This window comes from Physeter macrocephalus, chromosome 12 (genome assembly GCF_002837175.3).
Source record: "Physeter macrocephalus isolate SW-GA chromosome 12, ASM283717v5, whole genome shotgun sequence".
NCBI lineage: Eukaryota > Metazoa > Chordata > Mammalia > Artiodactyla > Physeteridae > Physeter > Physeter macrocephalus.
This window is the reverse complement of record NC_041225.1, coordinates 25052663-25061323: the sequence shown is the minus strand read 5'-3', so window position 1 is coordinate 25061323 and position 8661 is coordinate 25052663.

Below are 8661 nucleotides of genomic sequence, written 5' to 3'. Positions count from 1 at the left end.
CTAAGTGCCGAATCCAGCCATTTCTCTCTTTTTTTTCCCCAGTTGGCATATTTGTCTTTTTTCTTAATAATTTGTAGGCATTTAAAAATATATTCTGTGATTGAGCCCTATGCAGTAATATACATTACAAATATCTTCTCTTATCGCTTGTCTTTTCACTCTCCTAGTGGTGTAATTTCGTGAATAGAAATCCGTAATTTTAATGTAGTCCACATTGTCAGTCTTTTCCTTAATTTAGCGCCTTTTGTATCCCCAACCCAGTTTTCCCTAACCCAAAAACATGACGTGATTTTCTATGCTATTTTATAGTCTTCCTATTTCTTCTTTCCCTGTAACCTGGTAGATTATAGTACACCTGGAGTCAGTTTCCGCCTACGGCATGAAGTAGAGGTCAAGTTTCATTCCCCCCACACGGCTATCTAATCGTGCCAGGACAATTTACTGAAAAGACTGCTCTTTGCCCCCTTATTCTCTATCTTCGTCATGAATCAAGTGTCCATATATGTTTGATGTGTTTCTGGGGTCTCAATTCTGTTCCACTGGTTTCATTTTGCTATCCTGGAGCTAGTGTCACACTGTCTTAATTACTCTCAGCTCCGCCATGTCTTGATGTCCAGTGGAGTAAACTCTCCCACCCTGTGGATTTTTCTTTTCTAAAGAGTGTCCTGGCTGTTCTTGACTATTTGTATTTTTATGTAAAGTTTGGAATCAGCTTGACCCCTTCATTGGGCAAGCTCCTGATCCAGGACTCCCTTAATCCACCTTCAGGACTGAGATGTTTCTGAGCCTCCCATATGACTTGAGCTGTGTCGTAGGCAGTGTGAAAGCTAGTTAGCTTCCAATTCTCTTTTACGGCTGGTTCTACACCAAAACTCGTGGGGTTTGCCAGGTCCCAACCCTTGGAAATGTCTCGGCATTTGTCCCCCTGCACCCACGGGGCTGCCAGTAACACCATCAACCTCTCATCCGCCTCCTCCGTTTCAGCCACTGAGACCAGGGCAAGGGCGGCTCTAAAGGCTGTGCTCACTGATCGGGAGTTTCGTAGTCTGCTGGATGTTAGCCTTACAACTCTTGCCAATGCCCTCAAGAAGATTTAGAGAAGAGTTTATTTAGCTTTCAGAGATGTCCCAGGAGGGAAAATTGATCCTAATTGTCTAGCCTACCATAAATGGAAATCCTAATGACCATTTTCAGAGTCAGTAAGTTTGTATTACTTTTAGAATTCATGATTACGCTACTAACAAATGGTCACATACTATCAATACTGTGAGTTTCATGAACTTTAGAAATGAATTTTATTGCATGTAATAATTACACACATATACGAAAAATAGTTGTTTATACCTATGCAAGTGCTTGAGCCACATACAGAATCAGGAACTACTCATAATAACTGCCCTAAATTCTTTGGTGCACATACTAAATAAATATAACTGAGTAAAGGAATTCACTTTATTTTATAATTCAGCCAACACTTATGAAGCACCTCTGCTCGGCCAGGCCCCGTGATGGGAAGACGGCCCCTACATCCAGCTATGTCCGATGTTCAACCGCACGGGCTCCTGGACGAGGGGGTGGGTGAGTACTTCAGTCCAGTCCCCGCACAGCTGGCCACCCTCATGAGTGGTGTTTTCTCCACCCAGACGAGGCACCTTTGTGCAACATGTGTGAAGACTAACCGTGGCCCTAGCTGGGAACTGCCACTGCAGAGGTAAATAAGGTGAAGTTTGCCCCCGGAATCTGCAGGAGGCCTGGAAACACGTTGCCTACCCAGAGGCAGGTAGAGCGGCAGGCTTCCTGAATTCACAAATAGCCAGGAATGACTTCTAATTAGTCATTTGTATGCCACTTTCGTTTTCCGAATTACTTCATGAAACCTATTCGCTTAAGGGGCTGTTTCTCGAAATTTTATTTCCATTGTTCATGTGCCTAACTTTTATTTTTTAAGCATAGTTAATACAAGAGTAAACTTCACTACAGTTTACCTTTGAATTGCAGCAAAATCCCATGTTTGCATAAGAGCACGTTAGTAGAAACAACGACTTCGTGACATGAACGGATTTCATAAGCACCCATGGCACAGGTATCCAAATGTCACCTGGCCAGGTGTTGGAAGACAGACATTAGAAGATGAAAGGAATGAGCCCTTGATCCAGGCGGAGGGCTCAGGGTGCAGACAGAGCACCACACTGAAGTAGCTGGGTTTCGTCCCATAGTTACCGCTTCCCTGGGTTCACGCTGGGGCTCTTGTAGGGTAATTGGAAGGACCGGAGCAGCCCGGAGCTGGGTTCCCCCTGCCAGGAGGCCACGTGGCCCTGGGGTCCCGTGGTGGTGTGGCCCAACCAGGGTTGGGGGCAGGCTGGGGTGGGGGTGGGGCAGCCTTCAGGGGCAGAATCTCCACACAGCGTGTCGCCTGATCAGCAGGAGAATGATGAAGAGGAGGAAGCAGAAGAGGCCCTTCCTTCAGCCTCGCTCCAGCAAGGAAACTTGGGACGGTGCTTAAAGGAACTTTATATAATAGAAAAGCAGAATTGAAATAATTCTGCTTTTCTGTTTGGGGATGAAATATCCCCAAATAAGTTACTAAGGGGAGAGAAAGCATGGGGTTATCTCTCATCATAGTTTAATTAGAACAGAATTTTAAAAATAAAATTAATAAGATGAATTGCCAATTTTCATTGAAAAAACAGTATTCATGGAATTGTCTTTATCTGACTCATCCTGTTCAAATAAAATTTTACAGCATCCCCAAACCGTAAGGTGCTGGAACCTAAACAAATGCGGGTTAGATTGTTGAGCTCTCTCCCCTTTGAAGTCCTGCTTTGAAGTGTCTGTGTGGGGTGAGGCCGTGGGGAGGGGGGCTCGGGGGCTGGGGGAAAGAAGGGGATTTGACTCCTGTCTGTTCAGCTCACGTCTGGGCGTTCTGAGCGCAGTTAAGGCACAGTCTGTGTCTGGGAAGCAAGCCTGTACTGTTTTGATGGGAAGCACCCAGCGTACTTCTGTCACATGAAAGGGTGGTTTCTTTTGTGCAAACCAGTAACTCTACCGAAGTCTTCATCCGCGCAGGACCCAGTGTCTTAGGAATGAGTGAACAGGGGGCCGCGCCCTCTGAGTTTTATCCCAACTGTCTGGCTCTGCGAGCTGTGAGGGCAGGAACGCGAAGACCCCCTGCGGGAACCTCTGACGCGCGTGGGGGTCTCGAGCAGGGATGCCTGAGAGGCGGGGGGCCGGGAGCGGGTGTTGACAAACAGCCTGGAGTGTGAGAGGTTAACAGGGCGGAGACGGCGGGGCGGGGCCCAGGGGCAGGGGGCCGGCGATGTTCAAAGTGCGCAGTTCAAGCAGAAAGGGTACCAGCACTGCGCTGCAGGCGCAACAGGAACGGGGTTTTGCAAGCACGGAATCAGTTACTTTGCATTGTTCCCCTTCCCCGTGAGGGCGGAGCCAAGAGGACGGCCACCCCCAGGGGGAAGGGCCCTCGCTTCCAAGTTTGGGGGCTGCACGGAGAGTTGTCCCACCAGCAGAGGTGACTGGACCTGGGCCAGGGTGTGGGACGTGGATGTGAGGGCCGAGGTCAGGGTGGGTGGGACGTACCTCTCAACAAGCAGCTGGACTCGGGGGGAGGGGCGCCCTCCCTGACGCGTGACCCCTGATGGGGTCAGGCTGGCTGCCTGAAAACAGCGCGTGCGGCTGTTTGTGGTTTTTGATTTTTTTTTGCGGTACGCGGGCCTCTCACGGCTGTGGCCTCTCCCGTTGCGGAGCACAGGCTCCGGACGCGCAGGCTCAGCGGTCGTGGCTCACGGGCCCAGCCGCTCCGCGGCATGTGGGATCTTCCCGGACCGGGGCGCGAACCCGCGTCCCCTGCATCGGCGGGCGGACTCTCAACCACTGCGCCACCAGGGAAGCCCTGTGTTTACTTTTAACTTCCAGTTTTCTTGGCCTGGAAACCCTGAAGCTCTGACCAAACAGTTACTTCCGAGGAGATTGCGTTAACCTGAAAGACACTGTTTTCGACCCAAAACGAGTCTGTTGTTTGGAATTGGAAAAATCTAAGCATCTTCCCCCCACCAAACCGGCCTCTGCCGTTGCGGAGCACAGGCTCCGGACGCGCAGGCTCAGCGGTCGTGGCTCACGGGCCCAGCCGCTCCGCGGCATGTGGGATCTTCCCGGACCGGGGCGCGAACCCGCGTCCCCTGCATCGGCGGGCGGACTCTCAACCACTGCGCCACCAGGGAAGCCCTGTGTTTACTTTTAACTTCCAGTTTTCTTGGCCTGGAAACCCTGAAGCTCTGACCAAACAGTTACTTCCGAGGAGATTGCGTTAACCTGAAAGACACTGTTTTCGACCCAAAACGAGTCTGTTGTTTGGAATTGGAAAAATCTAAGCATCTTCCCCCCACCAAACCTCCCCACATCAGCGGGACTGGGCGTCCAGACAAGAGGAGCCCAGTTACAGGAAATAAAAGTCTAAGCGTCTTCGGGCCTCTGTCTGTGACCCTGTGCACAGTCATTTATACAAAATATCCACTGGTTTTTGGTTTCGGTGGTGAGATCACGGGTGATTTTTGTGTGTTTGTTTTTACTTTTTTTAAAATTTGTGTTTGAATTAGGTGAAAATTTTATGAGCATGTATAGCTTTCTATTTTCCCAAACAAGACAACACAAAGCAAAGCAAACTCATAGGCTATTTCCACTTGAACAAATGGGAGAGAGACAGCATCACCGCTTCCCCGGTCCTGTCCTGGTCCTCCCTGTGGGAGGGGCTCTGGCTGTGCTCCAGACCCGTCTTGACCAGAGGCTTCTATGAGCTGGGGTCTGGGGGCAGCAGCCAGAGTCTGCAAGGTTGAAGCGGGAGGTGGGCAGGAGGCATGGCAGCCTCTCCCACCTCCCCGCCGGCCCTCTGCACCTGCCGGGGACCTGCCTGGACCGAGCCGGGCACTGGAGCAGCTGGCACCAGCCGGTGCCCCTCCTCCGGCTATCCCTGGTGCCCCCGCCGGCCACCCGGGATCACCTGCCCCGTCCCCTGCACCTGTGCTGGGGCCTGAGGAGCCGCTCAGGCTCAGGGTCATGGGCCCTCCGTGACCCCAAACCCCTCCACGACTTTCCTCGGAGCCGGAGGGGCCTTTTCCCACTGTCTTCGGGGCTCCTGACTACCGGAGAGGAAAAGGAAGCTCTCGCTTTGAGCACCTGGTGCCCTGCTCTGGCCCCCGTCCCCGAGGGGGCCCTGCCGTGGTCTCTGGTCTCTCTCCGGACAGCTCGGTAAACAATGAACAAACAGCTCCTCGGCCCAGCGGGACCCTGGTCCTGGGTGGTGGGAGGGTGATGGCCCCTCTCTTGTTGTTGTTTCTGAGGACATGCTACCGTCCCAATCAGCTGTTTCTATCCACTGTAGAGCGACAGGATTTTATAGGTCTCTGAGTATATCTGCATAAGCTGAAGAAAAAGTAATTTGATGAAACACTTAGAAATTCTGTGTCATCCAATTTTTCTAAGCATTCAGGCCATCAATTTTGTCCATAAATATAATAGCTGCAGCAGAATATTTTTGCTCTCTCTTGCTAGGCATGATTAATTTATTAACTTTTCAGGGTTTAATCATATCTTTGGCATTAAAAATTAGGCTCAGACTCTCTCCCCAAAGAGGTAACATAACATGGTGGGGAGAGTAAATTTAATCATCTTGGGCAATTATCCGATGCCGTCCTGGAGCATCCGCTCAGAGCAGCTGTGACCTCTCAGAGTCAGGTCTTCCTCTGCGCTAATTTGCGGTGAAGCTGCAGCTGAGGCCCTGCCGTGCCGCCGCCCGCTGACCCTCCGGCCCCAGGACCACACGTCCTGCCCTCGGGGCCAGGGAACTGCAGGGCATTCATGGGCAGCCTCCAGTGACTGCTCTTTTGAGACCGTTCCTATTCCTTTTCCATTTTTCTCTTAACCGATCTCCTGGAGAGTAGGAACCTCTACGGGCTGCTGTCCTCCGGTCTCTGGGTGGCTCTGAGGCCCCTGACAGCCGCGCCCTGCAAGTGCCCACACCTTAGCTTTTCCTGTGGGCTCACCTCTGGGTGGATGGAGAGTCGGAGCGAGGTCCACCTCACACACAGTACGGTCCTGTGTCTGGGCCCTGCAAACAGTGAAGAGAGTTAACGAACCTGAGCAGCTCTATGTTTTAGAAGAGATCTCATTACCAGCTCGGTGTCACGTTCCTCATTTTTGGACCATCCACAGTTTCCCCTCTGTCTCCTTTTAAAAGAAGCGTTTTGTTTACAGTGTGAAATGTGCCCTTTGTGAATAAGATGGAGAAGAAGGAAAACCGTTTTTCCTGAAGGACCCAGAAGGCAAGCATTTCAAACAGAGGTGTTTGGAAGTAAAGGTATCCTAGGAGACTATGGGTTCATTATGGGATGTTTGGAACCAGGGAGCCGGGGCAGTGCAGGGAGGCCAAGGGCAGAGTCCAGCCGTCCTCGGCAGCCTGTCCTCCTCTCCTCGCCGCCCCCTTCCCCCCGAGGTCTGCCAAGCACCCCTCTGGGAGGGGCGCTTAGGTGTATTTTTAGGGTGTGCTTTCCTCAGAGCAGCCAATTGTCCGACTGTCTCAGTCGGGTTCACAGAACAGGGAGCTTTTCTCTGCTTGTCCTGTTTGGAGCCGCCCTCCTGGCCCCCTGGAGAAAACCCGAGGGATACTCGGGCCAGGCTCCTTTTAGGGGCATCTCTCTTAGAATCTGAGAACAGAGATGCAACCGAGCCCCTCTTCCTTTGATTTAAGAAGCTCTATGTGATCCGATTAAGTTGGTTTTCATATTTATTTCCGTCAATGCCATGGGACTGTCATTATGCAGGCACTCAAGGGGGCCCTCGATTCTGAGAAAGTGCCTCTTTTCTCTGCCGAGCTTTTATGGAACACGGAGATTTATGGAGCTTCTACATAAAATCTATGGATCATGCTAGCGCAAAAATGTTGCCAGGAAAACCTCATCAGAACTTCAGCTTTTCCCTCTTTGGAGCTATTCTTCATTTGCTCAGAATAAACAACAAAATTAGGAGGGTGTGTGTGTGTGTGTGTGTGTGTGTGTGTGTGTGTGTGCGTGCGCGCGCTCAGGCCCTTGAAAATGGCTGGTCTAAGTTGAGATGTGCTGTAGGCATAGATCACCCGCTAGATTTCAAAGACTAAGCACGAAAAAATCGTAAAATAGCTCAGTTGTTTGCAATTGATTACATGTTGCAATAATAATATTGATATTTTGGATACATTGGGTTAAATAAAACACAGTATCAAAATTAATTTACCTGTTTCTTTCCACCATACATCTGTGGCTCACATTCTATTTCCCTTGGACTGCACTGGCGTGGGTAGTACACCCATGGCCTAAAAGCCAGGATTTTGAGGGGCTGTGTATCTGACATTCCCTCTGCAGGCAACTAATGCTTGACTGCAGTGATCATTTTGGGTTCAATGAGTCTTTTGGACTCAATATGTCTTTTTTACATATTACATATTACGTGTTAGCTAGATGTTCTTAACTGTTTTTTAAGAGACAGCAAAGTGTTAACTATAAAGAATGTGGAAGGAGACTCTATAAGTTTGCTGCACACTTAGGACATGCACAGACGTAGCACGACCACAAAGGCCCCCCGCCCCCTGAAGGCTGCGTGGCTGCAGCAGGGAAGGGCCCCCTGCGCTCTCCCCGCCCTGGGTTTCTGCTGTGTGTCTGTGTGCCCTGCGCCTTCCGTCCGGGGCCCTGGCTTCCCCTCGCCACGTCCGGACGCTGGCTGCAGAGACAGCCTCCGTCTGTGTCGCTTGGTGGGCGCCTTACACAGAAGGGTCTGCAGCCGCCTCTGTTCCCCAGCTCGGTCTGCCCCACCCCGCTCTCTGAGCCCAGGGGGCTTCTCCACACCAGTGGAGGTGGACCCCCTCCGCTCCCAACCCGGACGACGTAGAGGAAGCCGCTCGGCTGCCCGTTTGCCTCTCTCATCTGCCCTGAGCTGCTGTCGCACAAGGAGCCTCGGGCCTCATCCTGGCCGGTTCCCCAGAAAGACCAGGCTCTGCCGTGCTTTTCTGCTTCGCTGTTAAATCTCCCCCTCCTCCATCAAGGTCACAAGCAGTTGATTGAAACGTTTATCCGCAGCCCAGTTCTCTCCCTAGAGGGGCATTTCTCCACTTCCTCACGCAGAGCCACTCCAGTCTCCACAGTGCGCAGGAAAGTATGCGGAATGTTTGTTTTAGAATATTTTCTGAATATTTCTTGGCTCAAATCAATATTTGGTATATGAATCTTAGAAATAATAACCCAAGAGGGAGAGGGGTAAGTTATAGGAAAGAATGTGCTTTCAAATACAAGAAAAAAAGCAGGTGGCTGGATCACCAGGGTCCGTCCGCTCTCATTACGACTGCTCAAGAACACTTCATGTTTGTGATATTTTAAATTCTTTTTCTTTGGGGGGTGGGCGGGGGCAACTGAAATTTCTGGATTGCTTCTGGACAGCTCAAGAGACAAATGGAGACAAACTCCAGGGAGAAGCGGACGGGGCTGACTCGTGGTTACTCCCCACATTGGAGGGTGCAAGGCGTGTGTCCTCGGGTCAGGACTCCACCGCTGGTTGTGGGGTCCTGACCATCTTTTAAAGAGGTGTGCGGGCTTCCCTGGTGGCGCAGTGGTTGAGAGTCCGCCTGCC